We start from the raw sequence: 25,961 nt of genomic DNA, 5'->3' as shown, positions 1-25,961 counted from the left end.
ACTCTATGTCCCTGGCCCACTGATGGCTTTTTCCAACACCAGAGGGCAAAGAAAGGTTATGGTTGATGAGAGAGAGGAAAGTTCCTTTCTGTTGTTAAAGTCCCCATAACGGAGTGACGATACCCACCAGGGGAGTCTGTCTATTACTGACAGGGGCATAGCCCCACACACCCAAGTTCAGAATTGCATTGGTGAGGCCGAGCAGCAGGAGTCGTTTACCCAGCTCCATCCTGTAGAGGGCTTGTCCGGGACCTCGTTTTCTTCTTCCTCCTCAGAATGATCTTGGTTTCCTGTGGGTCGGTGGGGTCCTTCTGGGTGGTCTACTCGGCGTCTTCTGGGTCAGCGTGGTATGCCTTCTTCGCTCTGGTGTGATGGATCAAGGGACAATACCTGCAACTTTAACTGAGCGCTCAGTTCCCCTGCTGCCGTCCACTACCTGCTGACGTGAAAGGTCCGGGCGTTGAAAAGCAGAATCCTTCCAGAGGGGCAAGGCGCCTTCCCCCCCTCTAGGAGATTCAAGCTACAAAGCTTCGGGGTGGCCTCAAATGAGACCTGTCTCCTCAAAGCGAGGAGTTTCCTGGCCAATGCACCAAATGTTATAGCCACGCTTTCCGGGAAACAAACTCACTCAGAAGGACAATACAGATAGTGGAGTGCAGTTTATTACACCAGCGGGTCCAAGGCAGAGTCTCCTCTTAGCCAAGGGCCTTGAGTGCATTTAAAATAAGAAATTCTGCTTCAAGTTACAGCTTTGCAATATTGAGAGGAACTTGAAAAGTGCTTTCAAAATTTTTTCTAACTCTACCTAGAAGGAGGAAGAGAAACCATCCCAGGCCAGGGATTCATGATGGCTCATGGCAAGTGATCCAAGATGGGAGGGCTGCCCTGTGGCACCTTTAAGCTCCCAGCTGGGGGCCTCCAACAAGTCACTCTTGTGGGGGACACAGCCGCTTGCTCCTCAGGTACACTCCCAGTGCCCTGCCTTGCCAGTGAAGTCACCTGGTGGGCCAGCTGCAGAAGGTGCTAAAGGTCTTTTGCACCAGGCTCTGCTGGGCCCCTCCTTTCTCTACACCCAACTTTTCTGCCTGCCTCGGACCCAACAGTGAGAAGCTATGGGAACCCAGGCCTCTCTCATCTAGTGGGAGGAGAGGCCAAAAGACGGAACACATGTTCATGGGCTGGGGAAGGGTGACATCACCTTTGACCTCAAACCCATTACTGTTGGGGGATTTGTAAGGCGTAGAGAGATGTTTTGGTCTACAGAGGCAAACCCCAAATCAGCGGAGGGTCAGCCACAATTACAGAGTTCCTGATTCCTGACCTGGTATGCAGCATCATACTGTAACCTGCAATTTCAATTTGATTAGACTGTTATTAGGCAGCTTACAAATTTGCTAGGGGGAAAGAACTCTTAGAGAAAATCTTGAAGAGGATGAAGGAGCAGAAAAGTTACAGAGATATACATTTATTTATATAATGCCAAAAGAGGCATCATCGAAAATCTTCATGTTGAAGATAATTCCATTGACAACAAACTTAAAAACAGAATCATAGTTTTTCTGTATTTTGGATAATCTTCAGATTTCTCATGATACCACTGGTGATGCTGCTGAGCCCTGGTGAATAGGACACAGAAAGTGAACAGAGCCAAAGCCCAGCCTTGGATGGACCAGCTGGCGAGGGGGTAGCAGCAACTGTCAGCAAGTCCAGAGTTGATTGCAGTGATGTATTCAAACAAGCCCCGCCTCAGTGTTTTATATCCAGTCTCCTGGTTTTCAGAAGTTCCTTAGAACATGATCTGAATGGGTGTTTATCAGTATGTCTGTCAACCAGAAGCCTCTGGGCTTCCCTGGTGGCTCAGACAATAAAGAATGTACCTACATGCAAAAGGGAGACCTGGGTTTGATCTCTGGGTTGGGAAGATCCCCTGGAGGAGGGCATGGCAACCCACTCCAGTGTTCTTGCCTGGAGAATCCCTGTGGACAGAGGAGCCTGGCGGGCTACAGTTCGTGGGATCGCAAAGAGTCGGACACAACTGAGTAACTGAGCACATCAACCAGAAGACAAAACCAGTCATCCACCTACTGGCTCAGGTATGTACTCTGCAAGTAGCCGTTACAGATGCAGAACACAAATGCCAATAGAAAGGCGTAAAAAGGCGCGGACTTTCCTCCTTAGTTCAGAAACAGGAAAGTCAAGGCCCATTGCACATAGTGGACGAGAAAAATGGCCAGGAGGATGCAATTGGGCCAGCGGTTGAGACGCTTGACAATGCCTGTGAGGAGCAACGGGGCCAGCGAGGGCAGCTCCCATACAGCCTAGGCAGCTCCAGCTGGCAGCTGAAAGGTGGAAAAGATACGTAACAGATATCTTGTCACTTCTCCCCCTTGTGCCTTTGGCAGAAACCACTGTTGATCACAGAACCCTTTCCGTCTGAGCAGGGATGAAGGCTCAGAATTCTCCATGCAATGTATTTTCCATTGTCTGGGCCTGGTATATATAGTGAAACCTGTTTGCCGTTCTTGATACAGGTAAAAGGTGACAAATGTGAGCAGGAGAAGAAAGTACTTGGGCTGAGCTTAGAAAGGCGATATTTAGACAGATACAGAGAAAGGGGCAGATTGTGTGGGGCTCTCCATATGGAGAGCAACGTGGACAAAGCAACTGGATAGAGTTCTGCTGGTCCCCGGACCAGGGGGTGCTGGCCTGGCCAGAAGGGAGGATTCTGTTGGGTGTGGTAGAGATAATGGGACAGATAGTAGTGAGGGCTAGATTAAGGGAAAAGTGGCCACAGGACTGGAAAAGGTCAGTTTTCAGTCCAGTCCCAAAGAAAGGCAATGCCAAAGAATGTTCAAACTACCGCACAATTGCACTCATCTCACACGCAAGCAAATTAACAGCCTCTAACAGTATGTGAACTGTGAACTTCCAGATGTTCAAGCTGGATTTAGAAAAGGCAGAGGAACCAGAGATTAAATTGCCAACATCTGTTGGATCATCAAAAAAGCAAGAAAGTTCCAGAAAAACATCTGATTCATTGACTACGCTAAAGTCTTTACCTGTGTGGATCACAGCAAACTGTGGAAAATTCTTCAAGAGATCACCTGACCTGTCTTCTGAGAAATCTGTATGCACGTCAAGAGGCAACAGTTAGAACAGTTAAAACATGGAACAATAGACTGGTTCCAAGTCGGGAAAGGAGTACCTCAATCTTGTATATTGTCACCCTGCATGTTTAACTTATATGCAGAGTACATTATGAGAAATGCTGGGCTGGATGAAGCACAGGCTGGAATCAAGATTGCTGGGAGAAAAATCAATAACTTCAGATATGCAGATGACACCATCCTTATGGCAGAAAGCAAAGAAGAACTAAAGAGCCTTTTGATGAAAGTGAAAGAGGAGAGTGAAAAAGTTGACTTAAAACTCAACATTCAGAAAACTAAGATCATGGCATCCAGTTCCATCACTTCATGGCAAATAGATGGGGAAACAATGGAAGCAGTGACAGACTTTATTTTTTGGATCACCAAAATCATTGCAGATGGTGACTGCTGCCATGAAATTAAAAGACACTTGCTCCTTGGAAGAAAAGTTATGACCAACCTAGACAGCATATTAAAAAGCAGAGACATTACTTTGCCGACAAAGGTCTGTCTAGTCAAAGCTGTGGTTTTTCCAGTAGTCGTGTATGGATGTGAGAGTTGGATCGCAGAGAAAGCTGAGCGCCAAAGAGTTGATGCTTTTGAAATGTGGTGTTGGGGAAGACTCTTGAGAGTCCCTTGGACTTCTAGGAGATCCAGCCAGTCCATCCTAAAGGAAATCAGTCCTGAATATTCATTGGAAGGACAGAGGCTGAAACTGAAGCACCAATAATTTGGCCACCTGATACGAAGAGCTGACTCATTGGAAGAGACCTTTATGCTGGGAAAGATTGCAGGCAGGAGGGGAAGGGGACGACAGGATGAGATGGTTGGATGGCATCACCAACTCTATGGACATGAATTTGAGTAAACTCTAGGAAAGCCTGGTGTGCTGCAGTCCCTGGGGTTGCAAACAGTCAGACACAACTGAGCAACTGAATTAAACTGAGATTAAGGAGACCTTTGGATTCCAGGGATTTAGACTTTTTCTCGAGAACCATGGAAGCCCCTGAAGGTTTAAGCAGAATAATGACAGGAGAAAAACATGTTTTAGGAATCAGATCTGATTTTTAATGAGCCAGATAAGATTGCATAATGGACTCCAGCAGAGGTTCCTGGGTCTGCTACATTGCAGGCGAATTCTTTACTAACTGAGCTAGGAGGGAAGCCCATTCAGAGACCATTCAGGGCTATTCTGCAGCCAACAGCCAAAAAGCAGAGTGTGGCAACATGTAGCGCCCAGAAGGTGAGCCCACCATCTTCAGCAGCACAGAAGCCCAGGTAGGCAGTGAATCCATCTAGCAGGAACCTCTAGGCCAGCTCCAGGGAGGAGGCAGGCCCTGATGAGCCACATACAGGGCAGCAGGGGGGATAGGAGGCACAGTTATCTGAGGTTGGTGCTGCAGCCCAAACCCTGGGCTAGATCTGCCCCGCATAGTTCAGTTCAGTCGCTCAGTCATGTCCGACTCTGTGGCCTGCAACTTGCCAGGCCTCCCTGTCCATCACCAACTCCCAGAGCTTACTCAAACTCATGTCCATAGAGTCAGTGATGCCATCCAACCATCTCATCCTCTGTAGTCCCCTTCTCCTCCTATCTTCAATCTTTCCCGGCATCAGGGTCTTTTCCAATGAGTCAATTCTTCACATCAGGTGGCCAAAGTATTGGAGTTTCAGTTTCAGCCTCAGTCCTTCCAATGAATATTCAGGACTGATTTCCTTTAGGATGGACTGGTTGGATCTCCTTGCAGTCCAAGGGACTCTCAGGAGTCTTCTCCAACACCACAGTTCAAAGGCATCAATTCTTCGGCATTCAGCTTTCTTTATAGTCCAACTCTCACATCCATACACGATTACTAGAAAAACCATAGCATAGGCAGCCCAGAAGTTGTTCCACAAATACTTACTGAGAAATGCTTAATTTGGTAGGTACTTGGGCATTGTATATACTGCAGGGATAAATCTTTCAGTGATTGCACTATAGCCTGTAACATTGAATGTAACACAGTTCTTTGCTTATGAGAAAACACTGGATGATGGATGGGTTAGATCACAGTGGACAAACTTTTTCTGTAAAGGGCTAGCTAGGATATATTTTAGATTCTGCGGGCCATAAGGTCTCTGGCTCAGCTACTCACCTCTGCCATTGTTGCACAAAAGCAGCCATAGATAACACATAGATGGACATGACTGTGTTACAAGAGAGCTATATTAGCGAAAATGGGCAGTGGGCTAGATTTGACCCATGGATTGCAGTTTGCCAGCCTCTGGACTGGTAAAGTAGGATTTGTCTCCTTGAAGAGAGACAGTATTTCATTTTATTTTTCACTGATATCAGAGTTTTGATTTTTGTACCTGTGGGATACCTCTAAAGAAGGAGACAGTGTGATCAGTGGCTCCAGTTATAGCAAGGATATAGGGTAGTATCCTGTATTGAATCTCCAGGCAGACTACAATGAGAGGGTCAAAATTATAGGAAGGCAGGTATTGGTTCAGGGTAAGGAGAAACTTTCTTAAAAGATTTATTTATCTGCCTTGAATCAGAAGTGTCAAGGTAGAAGTTGTTCCCCACCTGTCAGGAATATTATGTTATAAAAAATGAAGTAGAGGCAGAGTTCCTTTTAACTCTGCCTGCTTATCAGTTGGACCTAGTATATCAAGCAATCTCTCCTCACTTTACCATGAGCTATTTGAAATTATTGTGATGTGTAGAGGTGGATTTCAAATGTCTTTTCATTTAATTGTGGGAATTCTTTTTTTCCCAACCAATTTTATGCAGAATGCAGATATACAGGACAGATGTGATATTTTATACTTGAATTTTACAAATTTATTTTCTGACATTTACTTACATGTTTAATATATATATTATATATTATCAGTGAGGACAATGATGTTGTTTTGATAGAACTGAATTTAGATTCAGATCAATTTTGTTTTGATCCATTTAGATGGATGAGAACTGAAGGTTCATCTTCTAGTTCATTCAGTTATGCATTTTGGGTTTTTTTGTGTGATATTAAGGAAAAGCAAGATTCTAATAGAATCATAGTTGTAATTGTTTCAGATTTTAAAATTTTGTTGTTGTTCAGTCACTCAGTCATGTCTAATGGTTTGCAACCCCATGGACTGCAGCATGCCAGGCTTCCCTATCCTTCTCTATCTCCTGGAGCTTGCTCAAACTCATGTCCATTGATTGAGTCAGTGGTGTCATCCAACCATCCCATCCTTTGTCATCCCTTTCTCCTGCCTCCAGTCTTTCCCAGCATCAGGGTCTTTTCTAATGAATCAGCTCTTCGTATCAGGTGGCCAAAGTACTGGAGCTCAATTCTAAATTATTCTTCAACCAGAAGGCAGAATATAGGTTTTATTTTAACCCTCTCTCCCAACCCTCACTGCCCAGGCCAAAAGATCACTCTTGCAGCACTAGTTAATGTGTGGGATGTTTTCTGGTGTGTTAAAATTTCATGTATAGTACATTTGAGTTTGTGTTTTTTCATTTCAGTCTCTAACAAAAATTAATTAAAAAAAAATTTCTCGAATATTCAGCTGCCTCTTTGGAATCCTCCCTGGGGAGCAGACTTGAAAACCACAGGTTTAGAATCAGATGTGGGTGGAAATCTGAGTTCAGCTACTTACTTGCCACATACTGGTAAGTCCTCAGTTTTCCATCTGATAGATAGATCTAGAAATACCTGCTTTGCTCTAGTTGTGAGGAATGAATGAGATAAGGATGTAAAACACCCAGCATCCTAATAAATGTCTTTTTTTCCCCTTTCTGTGACTTAAAACATAATCATAGCTGTTCTTCTAAATCACATTATATTTGGCTGCATTTCATTTCAAGAGGTATGGTTTCATTTGCTTTTACTAGAAATTATTCACCATCTTGAAGGAACACTTGACTGACTAGGATCATTACCTGCAGAAATGCAGATTATTTTCTCAAAAGGAGTGGGTTTGGGTGGGCTCCTCACCCTGTTTGTGATTCTAGCTTCTGGCCTGAGAGTGAAGAGAAGTTTGGATCAATCTACCCTCCGAGGTGGAGGGTAGGAATTTAAGAGGCTTGCTTGTTCATACAATCAGAGAAATAAGGGCTCTGAGTGTGCAGACTTGCCTTATTAGACTTTTATGCTAACTGCCCCAGCTGTGTCTATTCTCCTTATTTTTAAATCTATTTTTATTTTTTTAAGAAGTGAAACTTTATTCACAGATGACATGCTCCTTAGTAGAAAATACTAAGGAATTCATAACAATTATCAGAACTAGTAAACACTTTTAACAGGGCTGCAAAATACAAGATCAATAGTTTTAAATTAAATTGTATCTCTATATACTAAGACAGACAATCCAAAAATTAAGAAAATAATTCCATTAACAACATCACCAAAAAAGAAAACACTTGAGAATAAACTTGTCTGGTGAAAGCTACAAAATATTGCTGAGAGAAGATAAAGAATGTCTATAAATTGAGTCAGTTCATGTTTATGGAGTTGTGGACTTAACATTGGTGAGACAGCCTGCTGTCTAAACTGACTATAAATTCAGCATGTCTGCTCTCTTTAGAAATTGCAGTAAAAGATGCATCAGAAGGGCCCGTGTGCACCCCTTTGGAGAAGCAAGGATGTGAACAAGGAAAGGAAGGAGGGCTTGTGCCACTTAACAGCCAGACTCTAGAGATAAGGAGAAAATCTATAGGACGTAGGAAGAGTAGTGTCCCCTGAAAAAGAAAAGAGGAGTAGACTGGGCCTTAGGGACCAAAAGTAGTGGGACCCCAGCAAGCCCAAGCTGGGCACAGGTGGCCTTGAGATTTCACTAAGACCCTGAGAGGTTCCCTGACCATCTCAAACGGGGTCGTTTGTCTTCAGCAAGTGAAAATGGTATGGCAGTTCATGTGAGTATCAGGTTTATGGGTGTCAGATGCTGAGCAGCTCGAAGAAATTGATCCTGAGGCCAGGACCCAGAGGGGAGCTGGACAGGATTCTGTGGGGCTGGGAGGTTGTGGTAGCAAAGTTGAGTTCCATTTAAAATTACTCTTTAACTAACCAGTGGTTAAGCAGGAGGTTAAAGGACCTGATTTCTGTTTTGAAATCTTGCTCTGGCTGCTGCAAGGAGCCTGGAGTATACAGGGCAGGAGGAGGACCTGTTGGTGAAACTCGTCCGTGTCCCCGCAGTAGACGTGGGCGGCTTGGGCTGGGTCAGTGAGTTTGAGACAGTGCTTTGTCTTTGCCAAGCCCTTGAAGCTTGCTTACATAATCCAGTAAGGTTAGTGGTATTGGTGGTAGTCTTTCTTTTCTTGCCTGAGGATCAGCTGTTGCAGTTCAGGGTGGCTTAGTAAGTTCTATAAGGTTACGCCCTGAATGATTTGAACCCAGGTTGGTCTAAACTCGGAGCTCTCACTTCCCTTTCTAGTCAGAAAAACCAGAGGACAAGTTTAGATTGTCTGATTCATAAACCAGTAGAAGGTTTTTTGATCCTTTAAACAGTTTGGCCACACACTCTCCTATAACCAGTGTTTCTTTACGGCAGTACAATTTTTACAAGTTATATGGAGCTATTGACCTAGTGAAAGGGCTTGACCGTTTTTAAACATTTTGAGGATTATATATATAGATTTGACAATATATGGCATCATGCTCAAGGTAGAAGCTTAAAATGTTCAAAGACAGAATTGAAATGATAATTTCTAAGGTTTTCTAACCAGAAGGGCAGTGCTGAAAAGTTGTATTTGATTATATCCAGAAGGCAATGAGAGAGAGGGTAAAGGAGGCAGTGAGAGAGAGGGAAAAGTCCATGTTTTGAAGGAATTAAAAAATATAATTTCCCTAAAAATATATGTATATATAATTTCCCTAATAATTCTATATTATTGCAGTGTAATTACAGAATTACATAATTGTACAGTGGTGCTCCTAAGTGTCTAGTGGGCAATACATTGAAAACTGGATACCTATCATTATAAAACAATATCATGAAATATTAATAATATTGAATATTAAAATGTGATAATTGAATAATAAACTTTTGCATAAGGTAGACTAAAATCTCTTTGATTTAAACTTAGATGGCAGTTGCCTTGCTGGACAGTAATATGAGATCTAGCTAAATAAATAGGTTTCCTTTTTGCCTCTGGTGCCAGGTTTGTGTGGGTTTGTTTGCTGGGAGCTGAGCCCTCTGCTTTTGGAACATTTCTTTCTTTGGGGAGTTTCAGGATTGGAGTCCTGGTTTTCAGTGTTTGCAGTGAGAAGTCACAGTTCTGGAATGAGAAGTCACAGTTCTGGAATGTGGAAGCAACAGGAAGAGACACCAGGGGTATGAAATAAGGCCTGAATCCAGAGTGTGCAGATAAGCTGATGGGAGAATGCATCCCTGGGGGGCCCCAGTGCCCTTGGCCCCCTAATGCAGAAGCTCAGAGGAATTTGTGTGCCTGGAACCCAGTAGACACTCAGTTAAAAAATATAAACACCAATTTGAAGCTTACTGTGTTTCTTCTTATAACTCATTTAATCCTCATACAACCCTGTTCAATAGGTATTACGGTTATCCTCACTTTACCAATGACAAATTAAGATGCATAGAAGTTAAGTACCTTGCCCAGGGCCCCACAAATAGTAAGTTGTGTGCCTGGGATTTGATTTGAGAAAGTCTGACACCCAAAGCTGTGCTCTTCATGACTCCCTGGTTGCTTCTTAATACCCGTAGACTATTGAATTGAGTATCAGGTGCTCTGACTTTTCAAGATAGAATTCTGCATTTGCTTATACCAGGGATTTTCTAAGCTAAGTTGCTGAAAGTTTTTCTTAGATTCCTTATTTTGTTGTTAGAATTACCACATCTGGTTTCAAAGTTAGTAATACCCCCAATTCCCTGTCCCCTGCACATTCTATTCTTTTTTTTCCATAATACCTGTCATCATCTACCTTGATTTATTTTTGCTTTTACCTGCCACCCCTGACTAGAGTACAGCCTCCTGAGCCTTGTATATTGCTTAGTTTTCAGCAAGGAGGTCCCTGCCTGGCACCAAGGAGATGCCCAGTACAGATACACATTTACTTAATGAGGGAGATTAATGTCTGGTACACTGATGCTGTCATCTTGACCATCTGAAGTCCCTGAGCCTTTCAGAAGCCTCCTACCCTTACCACAGAGAGCAGTGAAACATCCTAGTAGCATCAGGAGCCTGGAAGTTGCAATGCTAAGGCTGAGCTCTTAGTTGTCACGTGTATGGAACATTCTTCTGCTTAAAGTTAGTGAGAAAGACCTCTTACCACCTTAAAAAATACACTGTTGGTCTCCCAGAATCCTCTGTACTCTTAGAGGTCTGTCTCTCTCCTTACCAATCAGAATTTTGGCAGACTTCTGCCATGCATGCTGGTGCCTGTGTTCAGTTTCTGGTGCCCAGATCCCCTTTTTTAGGCCCTTAGAGTGGAATACTTGTGCTGGAACCTAGATGTCCATTGGTAGACGGATGGATAAGGAAGTTGTGTTACATGTTCACAATGGCATATTACTCAACTATAAAAAAGAATGCATTTGATCAGTTGTAATGAGGTGGATGAAACTGGAGTCTATTATACAGACTTTATGAAGTCAGAAAGAGAAACACCAATACAGTGTCAGTTCAGTCACTCAGTCATGTCTGACTCTTTGTGACCCCATGGACCTTAGCACACCAGACTTCCCTGTCCATCACCAACTCCGAGAGCGTGCTCAAACTCATGTCCATTGAGTCAATGATGCTATCCAACCATTTCATCCTCTGTCATCCCCTTCTCCTTCTGCCTTCAATTTTTCCCAGCATCAGGGTCTTTCCCAATGAGTCATTTCTTCACATCAGGTGACCAAAGTATTGGAGCTTCAGTTTCAGCAGCATCCTTTCAATGAATATTCAGAACTGATTTCCTTTAGGATGGACTGGTTGGATCTCTTAGAAGTCCAAGGGACTTTCCAGAGTCTTCCGCAACACCACAGTTCAAAAGCATCAATTCTTTGGCACTCAGCTTTCTCTATGGCCCAACTCTCATATCCATATATGACTGGAAAAATCATAGCTTTGACTAGATGGACCTTTGTCAGCAAACCAATATCTCTGCTTTTTAATATGCTGTCTAGGTTGGTCATAACTCTTCTTCCAAGGAGCAAGTGTCTTTTAATTTGATAGCTGTAGTCACCATCTGCAGTGATTTTGGAGCCTAAGAAAATAAAGTCTCATTGTTTCCATTGTTTCCCCATCTATTTGCCATCAAGTGATGGGACCGAATGCCATGATCTACCTTAGGTTTTTGAATATTGAGTTTTAAGCCAACTCTTTCACTCTCCTCTTTAACTTTCATCAAGAGGCTCTTTAGTTCTTCTTTGCTTTCTGCCATAAGGGTGGTGTAATCTGCATATCTGAGGTTACTGACATTTCTCCTGACAGTCTTGATTTCAGCTAGTGTTTCGTCCAGCCTGGCATTTTACATGATATACTCTGCATAGATGTTAAATAGCACGGTGACAATACACAGCCATATATATATATATATATACATATATATGTATATGTATGTATACACACACTCCTCTACCGATTTGGAGCTAGTCCATTGTTCCATGTCCAGTTCTAACTGTTACTTCTTGACCTGCATACCAGTTTCTCAGGAGGCAGTTGTCTGGTCTTCCCATCTCTTAAAGAATTTTCTACAACACAATTTGTTGTGATCCACACAGTCAAAAGCTTTGGTGTAGTCAGTAAAGCAGAAGTAGATGTTTTTCTGGACCTCTTGCTTTTTCTATGATCCAACAGATGATCAACAGTTTGATCTCTGGGTCCTTTGCCTTTTCTAAATCCAGCTCAAACATCTGGAAGTTCCCGACTCTCGTACTGTATATTAACGCATATATATGGAATTTAGAAAGACGGTAACAGTGATCCTATATGTAAGGCAGCAAAAGAGGCACGGGTGTAATTAACAGACTTTTGGACTGTGTGGGAGAAGGTGAGGGTGGGATGATTTGAGAGAATAGCACTGACACTTGTCTATTACCATATGTAAAGTAGATGACCAGTACAAGTTCAGTGCATGAAGCGGAGCACTCAAAGCAGGTGCTCTGGGCCAACCCAGGGGGTGGGGTGGGGAGGGAAGTGAGAGGGGAGTCAGGATGGGGGGACACGTGCACCCGTGGCTGATTCGTGTTGATGTTTGGCAAAAAGACACCACAATATTGTCAAGTAATTATCCTCTAATTAAAATAAACAAATTAATTAAAATATATATCCTTATCCCAAAAGAAAGAACATGTGTGCTGGGAAAAACTTTTTCTGCCTAGATAGGCTAGAAAGTCCCAGGAACTCGACAGAAATATTATTTGTGGTAGGTTACAGACGTTGCATGGACTTCCCTGGTGGCTCAGATGGTAAAGCATCTGCCTGCAATGTGGGAGACCCGGGTTCGATCCCTGGGTCGGGAAGATCCCCTGGAGAAGGGAATGGCACCCACCCCAGTGTTCCTGCCTGGAGAATCCCAGGGACGGGGGAGCCTGGTGGCTGCAGCATGGATTTTTACTGGCAGTCAGAATATTTGTTGAACCACAAAATACTTGTGCACCTGCTTTACAACTTGCTTGACTTCATTTTCATTCATTTGTTCTTAATGATTAAAAAGTATGATTAAAAGTACAAAAGATTTGGGTTCAAATCCAGGTTCTGTCACATTACTAGCTGGTATCTGTTTCCCCATCTCTAAACTGGGGATAATAATACCACTGTAAATCAGAACACATCACACTTCCATTTAACTGTTTTAAGGGACTATTCCTCTTGTTAAAATGACATTGTCTCAGCCACTGGATAAATTAGGATTGATTTGTTTGGAAAATAGTGGCTTTTTTTTAAATGATGAAAGTATGATAACACATTTTTTGGAGACTTGGAAAATACAGAATGAAGTTACATATAGTTCTATATATTATAATTTTTTAAGTAGATAAATTAAGATTTTTAGTTGGAGTTTCAGTATCAAACTCTCAAAAATTAATAGAATAGACAGAAAAGTGGAAGGATATAGTAGACCTGAAAAGCACTATGAACCAATTCAACATAATTCAGATTTATACAATATTCACACAATAGCAGCATACAAATTCTATTCAGTTTCCCATAGACTATAAACCAGGAGACACTGGAAAATATCCAGGGATATAAAACGAGGTGTAAAAATTTCCTGGTCTAAAGGTATTGAAATCATACACAATTTGTTCTCTTTATCACTGTGGAATTGTTAGAAATCAGTATCAAAAGATATTTGAAAATAACCCACATATGGAAAATAGTGGCTTTGACAAGATACATGTTTATTATTATTTTTTTCTCAGGCTAGTAAGTCCAGAAGTCATTAGGTCCCCAAGATGCTTCTGTCCACTGTGTCTGGACTCACGGTTCAAAACTGCTGCCATAGCTCCTGCCCTCACTACTGTATTCTAGGCAGCAGGATGGTGAAAGGGCAGTAGAGTGTAGCTCCCTCACGAAAGACTTTTGGAACTTTCTGATTATATTTAATTGACCAGAACTTTGTTACATTGCTATACCTGTCTGCAAAGCAGCCTGGAGGATATATCATTTTTTTCCTTCAGAAACAGACTTCTCTGCAGCCACATTCAGCCATTCCTCACATACCTGTCTGTCTTTGGGTCCACTTCTCTTGACTTTACTAGCAGGGGTATTCTTTTCTTTTGCTTTGTATATCTTTTTGTATAGTTTCCTTTATTCATACTTTTGGCTTGCTCATTCATTTAGGTTCCTTTCATTCTTCATGGTCATGAAGTTACTTAATACCTTTGTTTTTTGTGTTCTCTCAGCTTCACTTCCTACTGCTAACTGCTTTATTTTCGCAGTACTTTTCCACTCATATTTTGGAGAGTAACAATGATTGGTTTAGCCTAACCTATCTCTTCCTGCTGGGCCCTAACATGACTGTTGGCGAGGCTGAGGATGGACATCCTGCTAATTTAATAAGCTGTGGTTATCTTGCTTATGGGCCTTTTTATCTGTAAGGGTGTGGAGGCAGAGTAGGCTTTATAACTTGACCATCATGCTTGCTCCCTGACAAATGGAACTTTTTTTTGGGGGGGGGGGCAGGGAGTTAGAGATAAATCTTAAAATAATAAAATTTAAACATCTTAACATGAATGAATTTTATATAGTGTGTCAACAATCAACAATATCAATAACTGATTTCTGATTGAGTAGTGATAATTTTAAAGGTACAGGAGAATATTTATGGCATACACCAGTCTCCCTCAAATGCTTGTGTATCCTGTGATAGTTTATGCTTTTACTCATGTTGTTGTCAGTTTCATTTGGAATAATCTTTTCCTTTTCTGTTAACTCCCTTTCTCCTAACTCCTAATCTTAGAGACTACTGGGGGCAGTGGTCCTTCTCCACGAAGTCTTTCTGACACCTCTGTAATGGTGCCCCTACTCTATTTCTTTGAAACTCTTTGTGCATTGCATACCACTTAATTTACTGGGCACGGTTATCATATCACAGGTCTGCTAAATGACTGCTCTTTCCTGAGTCTTATTTGTCGTTGTTTATTTAACATCTACCCACCTAGTAATGCCTGAACATTAGTGATGTTCAACAAATTGTTTTTTTCTTGGATTAAATGTTTTTTTTCTTTATCCCCAGTTCATGATAAAAAGTAAAAGAAATCTACTGAGGTAAACTGAACTAATTATTTTAATGTGGTAAATTAGAAGGGTATTTTTTCTTACTCCTAATACTCTTTAATCAGAATTTTTAGAAAGAGAAATATTCTTATATTCAAAATTGAGCCAAAATTCTGCTCTTCTTTAGATATTACACATGACTTTTAGTGCTGCTTTGCTGAAGATTGGCTAAAATTTTGCTGACATGAAGTCTATAGATTCTGATATGACTATTTATGTTTATATTTTATTGTTTTTACTAGATGACTATTCAAATCCCTGAGATTATTTCTGCTAGATTGTTTTTTTCAAATCTTTGCAATTGAATTTCACAAAGATGTCATGTGCTGAAGATGATTATTTTTGAACAGGTGAGGGCAGTGATTCCTCTTTGCATTACTGGTTAAACCCTTACATAGTTCATCTCTGGACAGTTGTAGATTGCTTGGGAAGTAGAAATGTTGTTGGGTGATGGTAGTACTGTTACAGTTGAAAACATTTTGGAAAATGCTGAGAGACCAGTTTTGCTAGTTTGGCTTTAGATGTAAATGTTTCTTTCCAGGTTGATTATCACTGTCTTTTTCCCTAATCTAAGGAAACTGTACCAGAGGTTGAAGAGCAAACTCCTCCACATTTTATAAACAAAAATTCATTTTATTTTGTAAATAGAAGTTTGAGTTTTTGAAAAAAGTTAACTTATTTCCCAGTGGGGAAAGTAGCCTTTTGTGTGTGCCAAGGGAGCTGTTAAATAATTCACTGTTAATGTTTTCAGTGACTACTCTAACAGAAGGAGATGTTGGTTCTGAAGTCGGTGGCGTTCCCAAGTGTTTCTTTCTGTGTCTGGAGGAGTGACTACAGCGTAATGACAGATGTAGCCTTTACTCGGAAGATTCCACCCACTCAGCACTTGGGAGAACCGAGCCCCTGGGAACGCACTGAACCATGCTTCTCTCCAGTTTCCCAAGTCCCGCACCTTTGCCTTCAGCCCACTTGTTTTGGGATGCTGTCAAGAGAAAATGCTAGATCTTAGCTTTACTTGGAAGTAGGTGATCCAGGCATGGGCCTCATTTAAAGGTGGTTTACTGCTCTCCTTGCCCCAGTTCTGACACACTTCTGATACTCAGAGCATTGACTTGGCTCTATTAACCTTTTATTTTCATCATGTGCAGATTTGTAGAGGAGAAAATAAAGAAACATGACTGTTGCCTTGGTCTGTATCAAAATGAGGGATTGCATGGCACATCACGGTATTTTAAAGACAGCTCTTTTAGAAAAAGAAAATTGGTGTATTTTTTTCATCCCCTGATGGAACAGAAATTTGTTTTACTTTGAAATCAGTTTTTCTCCAGACTATAGTATTTTCTGCCATCTTGTTGAAGATGTTTTTTTCTCCTTTATTTTCATGCTTTCCTTTTGAAATTTCTTAGGGGAAACAACAGTAAACTGTAAGTAATTGTATTAATTCCAAATTGAATATTCATTTTCTCTTTCTTTGGATTAGACCTTTTTTTTTGTTTTTGTAGACTTGTCTTAACGGAGTTTAACCAGTCTGTGGCTTGCTCTTGACAGCACTTCTTTTTCATACTTTCATCAGATGAGGCAGAAAAGAAGATGAAATTATTCTGAAGGTTATTGCTTTTGAAATAGTACTCTTTAGTTCTTCCTCAGGCAAGTCTAGATGGAGATTTGCGAATGCTGATATAGAGGTTACTGGGTCAGAGTTTATCGTGGGTGAAGATCCATTGTTTCCTTGTGGATGAATACTCATCTTTCATTCCAAGCTGTGGGTTAATAGTTAAAATAAGATGGGTTCTTGACAACAGAGCATGCATATAGGGAAAGAATACGAACTAATATTTTAAAATTTATGACCATTTCCTATAGCATGACCCAAAAAAGTTTGTTTATGCTTTTAAATATCTGTTTTATTTGACTCCCTCTAATTAGAGTGAAGAAGTCTGTTCTCAAGAACAGTACTATTAGAATGAATTTGAAGTTTGATTAGATGGGCTGCTTGATCTGAGGTCAGATATTCGGGGATAAGGCGGTATTTGTAAGGATTAGAGGGGGAAGAGAGAGAGAGAGAGAGAGAGAGAGAGAGGGAGAGAGAGAAGGAAGGAGGCAGTAAGGCTAGTCAGAAAAAAAAACAAAACACAAAATAGGTTGAGGGTTTTTAAGAGTAACAATGTTGGTAATCCCAGAAACAGTACTTATACATTTTGGGAGTGTGAAAAGAAAGAAGGATTGGAAAGTAGGTTTTTAGTAGCTGAAGAACAAATATGTCTCCCCCTGTGAAAGATGAAGTTCTTAAAAAGCGCTCTAAGGATAAGTGCTGGGGCTCTTTGTTTAAGTCACTGGGGACACCTGTTTGTTGAAACTGAGTGTTGCCCTGTACCAGTCAAGTTTAGTCAGTTGAGAGAGATGCACAGTGGTTTTTAAACAAGTTAGAGGTTTCTTTCTGTTTCAGGTACACAGTCTAGAGGAGGCTGACATGGCAGGTCCAGTGTCCTTTGACTCTCCAGGCTCACTTACCCCCAGGCTCTACTTCTCATGTCAACCATTTTCAGGGTGCCTCCCAATCCAGGTTTGCTACTGGGGCTACATGAAGTCTCAGCTGCAGACTGGAAAGAGAAGCAGGAAATGTAGAAGAGAAAACAAGTCCTTAGAGTCAGTTCAATTCATGCATCCTTCACTTTATACAGACGTGTGTGCATGCTCAGTCATGTCTGACTCTGCGGCCCTAGAAACCCTACCTAGGGACTGTAGCCCACCGGGCTCCTCTGTCCATGGGAGATTCTCCAGGCAAGAATACCAGAGTGGGTTGCCTTTTCCTACTACAGGCAGTCTTCCTGACCCAGGGGTCTTACAGAGACATTAATCACAAGACAGTGCCCAGCTCCAACAACGGTGGGGAAATAGACTCTTTTGTTCCAGGTGATGTAAACTAAGATAGTTATCTTTTACTTGGGGAAAATAACCTTTCCAGTTTACTGGGAGAGTTGTTAAATAATTCAGTTTGTAGAAAAGTAAAAATTGGGGTAATTGGCCAAAGGTTAAAGGGAGAATAAATGTGTGAGGTAGGGAGCATTCACTCGTTCAGCTCTAACAAGGCCAGTGGCATTACCCTGGGGTGTTTCTCACAGTGTATTTTATTCAAAATAAAGAAACCCAGTAGGGCCAGGATGGCACTGATATCCTAATAATAGAAATGATTCCTGATACTAAGTCATTAGTCGTTCATTTGTACAATAACACCCATGAATGTTTGGAACTTTTTGAAGTTTAGAGCTTAAGAACTTCACACAACCAGTTATCTCATGAGCTTGGTTTTTACATTGCTGTAATTTTAATTTTGAATGTCCATGCAAGATAGTATTGGCTTTCAGTATTTTCCTTACCAGTTCCTTTAGTCATACAGAATTAGTTTCTTATGGACATCTGAAGCTGCTGCTGCTGCTAAGTCACTTCAGTCGTGTCCGACTCTGTGCGACTCCATAGATGGCAGCCCACCAGGCTCCCCTGTCCCTGGGATTCTCCAGGCAAGAACACTGGAGGGGGTTGCCATTTCCTTTTCCAGTGCGTGAAAGTGAAGTCGTTCAGTCGTGTCCAACTCGTTGCGACCCCATGGACTGCAGCCTACCAGGCTCCTCCGTCCATGAGATTTTCCAGGCAGGAGTACTGGAATGGGGTGCCATCGCCTTCTTTGGGACATCTGAAGAGGCTGGATCATTTTGCAGAATCTATTTGATTGACTTTTTGGTCTTCAGAAGGAACACCTCTGGAAGACTTTTGGGCCACCATGAGAATCGGGGATCTTGTGTCTGCTTCCTTGGTGCAGCAGATAAAACCATGATTGCCAGATTTAGGGCATTATAAGCTTCAGACAGAAGCTTTTGCTTGTCAGAGATAAACCATAAGAACAATGTTAGACTGTATAAAGTTGATTGCTTTGTCTACATACCAATTTAATGTGCGAAAAATAGTCCTCCAGTTAAAGAAAAGATAATAAATCAACACTCATGTTTGGTATTCATAGAGTTGTGAGTGTACATGATGAGTTTTAGGAGTCTGAACTTGATTAGGGAATGTGGGGTTGTGAACCCTCAATTGAGTTCTGTCACTGATACTCTGAAACAAAAGACCTCAGTCTTGCTAAATTCATAAATCCAGCACATTCAAAACTTTTAGTATATAACCACAAACTTTTCCTTTATTTCCCACAAAGATTACTTTTCTATAAACATTGTAGACATTTATGATCCTAGTAAGAATTGAACTAAAAAAAAAAGTCCTTATAAAACTACTTCTGGCAGTCAAAGAATTAATCATTGAAAATTAGATATTAGAGCAGGATTTAAGGAAATGAAATCAAACCAGTACAATAAATTACATTCCTTAAATTATGCTACTGAATTGGAGATTGAAGTATCTACTTTACGGTCCCATGATAAAGCACTATGTTACACACACTTTATTATCTCTGTTTTATTTGAGCTGGCCTAGAAAAAGCAGCGAGAAGGAAATTGAGCCACTTGTTCATAAAGCACTTGTCAAAAGACGAAAGATTCTCTTGAGGGAAGATGATGAGGGGAGACAGAAGCAAGACAAGAGAAGTCAGTTCTATGGGACAAACATTTAGTTGTAATCTCTTATTTTAATCTTGTAGAGAATGTCTGAATGTATCCAGATCTCATTTGCTGTCTGTAGAACTGGCATTTACACGGTAAGCAATGTGTATTTTTGTGGTACCAAATGTCATGAAAATATAAATCAAGAACCGAATACTAGAGAGTGCATGGAACTCTGGGAATTGTACTCTGCTGCTAGTGAGAGTGTGGATTTATACAACTACTGTAGAAAATAATAAAGTTGAGTGCCAGGATATTCTGTGACCCAAGCAAATCCACTCCTTGGTATGTACTGTAGAGAAAGTGTTGTGTAATTATAAGAAGACCTGTGCAGAGAAAGTTCCTAGTAGAAGTAACCATAAACGGAAAATACTAGAAATAATGCACATGCCTGTCAGTAATAGATTAGATTAATAAATTGTGGCATTTTCACTAATTTCCTAGGATACCATATAGCAGCAAACATTATTTAACTAAAAATAATGTATATGAATGACAGTATATAATACACAGTGGTTACATTTTACAAATATAATGTTGATTTTAAAAAGTCACAGGAAAATATAGGCAGTGTGATTTGATTCTACAAAGTCTGAAAACAGCAAAACTAAGCAATACCTTGTTTCAAGGGTGCATACATAAGGGTCAGACTCCATGAGATGGCGAGGGACCTGGAGGCCTGGAATGCTGCAGTCCATGGAATTGAGAAGAGTTGGACCCGACTGAGTGACTGAACAGCAACAACATATAGATAAACTGTAAAGAAAAGCAAAAATTCAGATGTCATTGTCTCTAGGGCAGCAGTTCTCACTAGGGGGTGATTTTGCCCTCCAGGATCTGTGTGGGAATGTCTGGAGACATTTTCATTTGGTATTACTGAGGGCGGTGGTGGCATAATTCTGGCATCTGCTGGGCAGAGGCCAGGGGTGTTTCTCAACATCTAACCATCCACTGGGTCAGCACTTTAAGTAGTTACCTAGTCCAAAATGTTAGGAGTGCTGAGGTTAAGAAATTCTGCTCTAGGGGAGTGGAGGCAAGGAAAAAGACTTTAATGAAAATTTCAGTAATATTCTGCTTCTTAACTTGAATGGTGGGCCCATGGGGTTGGCTGTAGAGTTATTTTTTAAAGAACATTATTTGCTTTATACATTTTTTTGAATGTGTATTTGACAACGCAAAAATACAGAAAATGTTAGTATGTTTGGATTTTTTTTTTTTCATGAATCTGTCACTTGACTCAAGTGTTGTAAGCCCATTTCATAATTCAGAGATACGGGGTTGTGTCTATGTATTGCTAGATGACCATTAAAGAATTTTTCTAATGTAAAGATTCAGTGACAAAGTATCTTGACTTTTTCCCTTTGAAGGCCTAGGGAAGGGATTTTGAGAATAAACAGGAAATGGAGGGATGTTTATTTTTTTTTAATATTTATTTATTTGGCTGCATCAGGTCTCTTGGGGCTTTCCAGGTGGCACAGTGGTAAAGAATCTGCCTGCCAGTATAGAAGACACAGGAGATAGGGTTCGATCCCTGGGTTGGGAAGATCCCCTGGAGAAGGGAATGGCTACCTGCTCCAGTATTCTTTCCTGGAGAATTCCATGGATAGAGAAACCTGGTGGGCTATAGTCCCTGGGGTTGCAAAGAGTTGGATGCAACTGAACACGCATGCCCAGGGTTCTGAGAAAGTCTTATTTCTGAGAAAGTCTGGGTCTTCTTGAGCAAAGCTGCCTGTTGAGGAGTCCCGCAATGGGCAGGAAAGGCCTGACTCCAGACCTTCGTGTGCCCAGGTGCTGGCTGGTATTAGCCCAGCAGAAGTGCAGCCTCAGCACGAATGATGGATGGACCGATAGGTGTGGCAGCTGGAGGCTGTTGGCCAGCTGTGCTTCTCTAGTCGAGTGATCTGAAGGAGGCTGCCTTCCTGACTCAGCACAGAGAAAGGGAGAGAGCAAACTCTGATGCCTCTTCTAAGAGCTACTCCCATCCCCTCACAACTGCATCTAAACCTAATTACCCAGAGGCCTCATCTCCAAACACCATCACACTGGTGTTAGGGCTTCAACATATGAATTCTGGGTTAGAACACAAATCACTCCACAGTACTCTCCTTTCGGGACAATTTTCATCTGCCTTAGCATTAGTCTACAGCAAGAATTTCATTAAATAAGCAGAGATTTAACACCTGCATGGTCCCAGGCCAGAGGCTAGGTAATCAAGGATGGACTAACCCCCAGTTCCTGACATCAACAGTCCCAGTGTTCTCAGGTTCTCTCTCTGGCATCCATGCTTCTGTAAGCAGGGGAAAGTGCTCTTGCCAGAACCCGACTGTTCCAGCACTCCGATCTCCTCTAACCTCTAGAACCGTAAGAAGCTCCTGTTGTTTAAGCCAACCGTTCTATGATAATTTGTTATGGCAGCCCAAGCAGACTGAAATAGGTAGGGGAACAAATCTTATGAACTGTAAATAAAGTTTACACATGAAAAACTTATTAGTACCCATTGAAAACAAATGCTGAGTTTTAAGTAAAACAAAGTAGAGGAGGAAGCTAAAGATTCTAAGTGAGTGTCTGAGATGAGAGATGGTGTCAGGCAGTTGACCTTTTTTTTCTATATGCCTCCAACATTGCCCCCAAACAGCTGATTAAGCTCTTCAAAAACTAAGACGAGGAAAGCCATGTGTCTTACTTATTTGGGATTCATAATCTGAAATATTCCAAGACCAAAATGGAATGTGTATAAGACAGACACGCTGAAAACTTCCAAGGTCTCAAAGTAAATGTGTTGTATGTAGGTGAAGACATCCTGAACCTTAAACATTACAAAGTTTAATAAAAACCATTACTTGGAAACAACAAAGGATATCCTCTGCATGCCATCCACTTCTTTCCAGTGTTTGGAGTGGATAAAGGTTTCTCTAGACATTGAAAGGAAATGATGCATATTTAGAGTGTCTTAATTTAGGAAGCGAAAGAAAAATCCTAACTCAGTTTTCTAGGCAGGGACCTTAAGGTGGGGAAACTCACACACTGTTGCTGATGGAGTTGTAAGGGCTCCCAGATTCTGAAACGAACTGAAACTGAGCGCAGTAGAAAAAAGCCTTTAGACCAAGCATCTGGTCCCAGGAGATAACTCTCTTTCTTGTGCATGTAGCACCGGACAGAGTGTGTGTTCTCACAAATGTGATATGGTGATGTCTTACAAAGAGGTAATTTAGTTTTTGAAACAAAAGAAGCCTTGTTATATGGATCTAGACTATTTTGAGTTTTAAACAACACTCACTGGGTTCTGGTCAGGAGGAAGAAGGGGAAGTAAGCTCAGGCCAAGAGTTTGCTTTACAATTGTGGGTCTATGATTTTATGAAATTCAAGCAATGGCAACAGGCCACACTTGAGAATGTGATCTTGAAATGAAGCTTTGCCAGTCAGGTGTGGATTAACTCTGGGCTAGAGGGCATGCTAGGTAGGGCATAGCTGAGGACTTCCTTTTGGAATGTCAGGCATAACACCCACAAAGGGACCTGCAGTCGCCCCCAGACGTCTCTGAGTTGGGGACTGTAATTGTTATCAGAGCCAGAAGCGCAGTGGTGGACAACCAGCTGGCGATGGCTAGAAGCAGGGTGAGGATTGGAGTGGTCATTGGAGCATCTAACCGTCTTCGGTGTTGGAGTGTGAACCCCTTGGTCAAAACCACAATCTCAGAGGGCAAAATGAATGGAGCCGGGTCAGTTAATCATGCCCCATCCAGGATAGTACTGTTTAAAGCACACGGACCCCATGGGCTGATTGTTGCACCTTTCTTTAAGCAGCTCCTGCATGAACTAAAGTTCAATCTAGTGATGAATGCGATTTGAACTAAATAATAGCAGTAAATACCATGCATGGTTAGAAATTTTGATTAATAATAACTTTAAAACCACTTTGAATTCTTTTGACTTTGCACAAAGTATCAAATGCTGTTTTACTAGCAGACAAAACCTTCATCCTTTAGAAGGATAACAGAGCTTGTGAAATCTAGATTCTTCCTGAGGTAAAGAGTTACTCAGCAATGGTTTTCCTTTTGTCTAGCTATGATGTTTGCACCTGCCACAATGCTCATACTCAACTTTTGTGACTTCTTTTTTTTTAAAGGAGAGGACTGCAAGAGCTATCATTATTAATACAATAAATGGCAAAGTAATTTTACATTAAATATTAATGATACTACTAGTAATATTATATATTATTAAAACTAGCTTTTTAAGTCTGCACAAATCCTGTCCTAAACTTTGAGTTTTTGCAACATATAGTGCTACATGTAAGGACACTGTGTTTGTTTCCTATTGCTGCTGAGACAAATTACCACAAAATTTAGTGGTTTAAAACAACATACATTTATTCTTTTGTTCTGGAGGCGAGAAGTCTGAAGTGGGTCTCACTGGGCTAAAATCAAGGTGTTGGCAAGGCTGTGTCCTTTCTGGAGGCCCTAGAGGACAGTCTGATCCTTACCTTTGGGGCTTCTAGGGGCTGCCTGTGTTCCTTGACTCATGGTCCCCTTCCAGCAATGGCTTCACTTCAACTTCTGCCTCATTTGTCATCCCTCTGTTTATGTCATCACATCTTCTCTAATTCCCCTGTCTCTCTTTTATAAGGACCCTAGTGATTAAATTGGGTGCACCTGGATAATCCAGCCTAACCTTCCCATCTCAAGACCCTTAATCAAACCTGTGACACCCCCCTTTTTGCCATGTAAGGTAACAAACTCATAGGTTTTGGGGATTAGGACATGGACATCTTGTGGAGGAGGGGACAGAAAGCAGAGTTCTGTGTATCACAGACACCAAAGAGGGAAGTATAGAGAACTTGGTAGAATATCTGTCGTCATTCCTGGAGGGAAAGGAAATCAAGATAGGCAAGTCCTGATGCTGGGTTTAGGATATTATTGTCCTGTAAAACACCAAAGTTAAATACATGCCAGATAGACTGGCATTCTCACACATGGGATCTGCAAATCCTGGCTATGAGCAGGTTTAATATATGACCATGACTATACTTGGTTTTCGTGTTCCTTGAAGACTCCAGCTTAAATATTTATTGTTAATTGTGTGGGATCCTGAAAAATCTGCAGTCCTGGTAAATAAAGAGCTCCAAAAGGAGGCACAAAAGGAGGCACACCTTAATTAAAGAAATTCAACATGATTGTAGACTTCAGTGGAATGAAAATGAATTATTTGTTTGGTTGTTTTAATAAAGATTAACAGGGGCTTAAAAGGATCTATTTCATATCAGAATCTAAGCTGGTAGTCAGTTTGGAGTCTAGCCCTTTGCTTCATGAGTCCTTTATGGCTCAGGGTCCTTCTAGTATGTTCTCCTATTGCCTAGATTATTCTGTTCCTGTGCAGGTTGAAGACAGCTCACCACTCCCATGTCTGTTAGTTTTTTGGGAAAGAGGAAATGGAGGTCAAGCAGGTCCTTTATGGGCATGACCTGGAAGTACTACACAACACTTCCCCTCACCTCCTAAGTCCCGGAAATTGAGTCACATGAGTGCGTCACTGCAGAGGAGACTTGGAAATGGGGGCTCTGGTAAGGAGCTAAGACTCTGGGGGTTCTATTTCTGAAGGGGAGAAGAGAATGGATATTGGGGGACAGTTTGTGCTCTCACGAGGAAATACATTGGGGGACAGTTTGCTGTCTTAAAAGGAAATAAGCTGAGGCAGATTGATCTGCGCTTCAGCTTCAGACAAGGCAACACACTTTGAGGAAGTTTGCCTGTAGCCATTGCCAGAGCATGTGTTGAATGAGCGCATAGTGGGGCAGCAAGTGTGATTTCGTGATTGTGACAAGTCCAGCTTCTAGTTAGATGGATAACTGAGGCTTTATGATGCAGGATCAAATCTAGTTTTTTATTTATGAATATCAGCATATTGTATATACTTTTGTCCACAGAGACATGCACACATGTGTTTAGTGTACATTTGTATTTTGACAATTTTATTCTGGAGAGTATAAGTGGAGGGTTATATGCGTTATAATCTAGGAAGTGAGAGTTTATGATTGTTTGCTTTCTTTAATAAACAAAATAATATTCTCAAGAAGTACAAGAATATCTGGGTAATGTTGCCGACTTCCCTGGCAGGGGGATTTAAAGTTTGAGGTTTAACAAACTTGTTGAGAGCTGCAAATATTCATCCTACTCTCTATTTATACAGTAAGAGAGTTACACCATGAAATGTGTGAGATTGACAGGACTACCATGTTTTTTGAGTCACCTTTAGAAATTGGAGCCTGGATAAGAGCAAGGTAAAATCTGTTTGGTTTAGGTGTATTCTTCTGGGGAATGTGGAATGTTTCCATTCCCCTCATCATCAAGACTTGTCTGCTGCAGACCTGTGATTCCAGCACAGCTCCACTTGGGTGGCCCTTCACACCGCGTCTGACCTATGCCAGCCCCATTCTCTTTCTACTCCCAACCTGCTCACAGCCTGTGCTTCCTTTCTGGGTGACCGGAGCAACAACCAATCCAGCGAC

General features: G+C 41.4%; 1 protein-coding gene and 1 pseudogene across 1 annotated transcript in view; one reads left to right on the top strand and one right to left on the bottom strand.

Annotated features, from left to right (window-relative positions):
• The window catches only part of ARL15 (ADP ribosylation factor like GTPase 15), a 448,900-nt gene that overhangs the window by 20,488 nt on the left and 402,451 nt on the right, over positions 1-25,961 (top strand). The window lies entirely within an intron of this gene.
• LOC136146720 (3-oxo-5-alpha-steroid 4-dehydrogenase 1-like) lies at positions 1,505-5,287 on the bottom strand (annotated as a pseudogene).

Source organism: Muntiacus reevesi, chromosome 14, assembly GCF_963930625.1.
Source record: "Muntiacus reevesi chromosome 14, mMunRee1.1, whole genome shotgun sequence".
NCBI classification, from domain to species: Eukaryota; Metazoa; Chordata; class Mammalia; order Artiodactyla; family Cervidae; genus Muntiacus; species Muntiacus reevesi.
The sequence above is the reverse complement of the archived record's forward strand: the minus strand, read 5'-3'. Positions and strand labels throughout refer to the sequence as shown.